Source organism: Penaeus monodon, chromosome 15 (genome assembly GCF_015228065.2).
Source record: "Penaeus monodon isolate SGIC_2016 chromosome 15, NSTDA_Pmon_1, whole genome shotgun sequence".
Lineage (NCBI taxonomy): Eukaryota > Metazoa > Arthropoda > Malacostraca > Decapoda > Penaeidae > Penaeus > Penaeus monodon.
In genome coordinates, this window is record NC_051400.1 from 38,740,070 (window position 1) to 38,740,550 (window position 481).

The following is a 481-nucleotide window of genomic DNA, read 5'->3' on the forward strand; positions in this document are numbered from 1 at the left end:
TTTTTCCTTCGCTTTATAAATGTATCATAGGCAGTGCTTATTGAGTTGAAAAGCTCGATTTATTCTTCTCCTGAAATTATTTGGTATATAAATTTATATAAATGTTTTTGATTATTCTAAAACTTATTTGTACTGACAATTTCATTTAATCTGCAATCTAGATTTCACTAAACAGAATCTAATTATAGAATAGTACTTGAATGTAATGATTAATTTTGGTTTTGTAAACTACTTTCAACTTCACTGCTAAAGCATCTTTATTTGGACTTAAACGTATTTTGAAATCCATGTATTTTTTCTCTCAATATTTGATTATTTATTGCTGCAGATGGCCGTAAGTCAAATTTTCCCATGGTAATCTTCTCAATGTTGACCCTTATAGCGATTCAATCATGTTTTTTTTTTTATGGAAGCAGAAAAGTTCGTCGATGGATCTGAGATCCTGATTGCGAACAATGGCTTATCTTATAATGTCATATTT

At 28.7% G+C, this 481-nt stretch overlaps 1 protein-coding gene across 1 annotated transcript in view; it reads left to right on the forward strand.

Moving 5' to 3' along the window:
- The window catches only part of LOC119582359 (nesprin-1-like), a gene marked incomplete at its 3' end in the record, with an annotated part of 145,991 nt that overhangs the window by 83,249 nt on the left and 62,261 nt on the right, over window positions 1-481 (forward strand).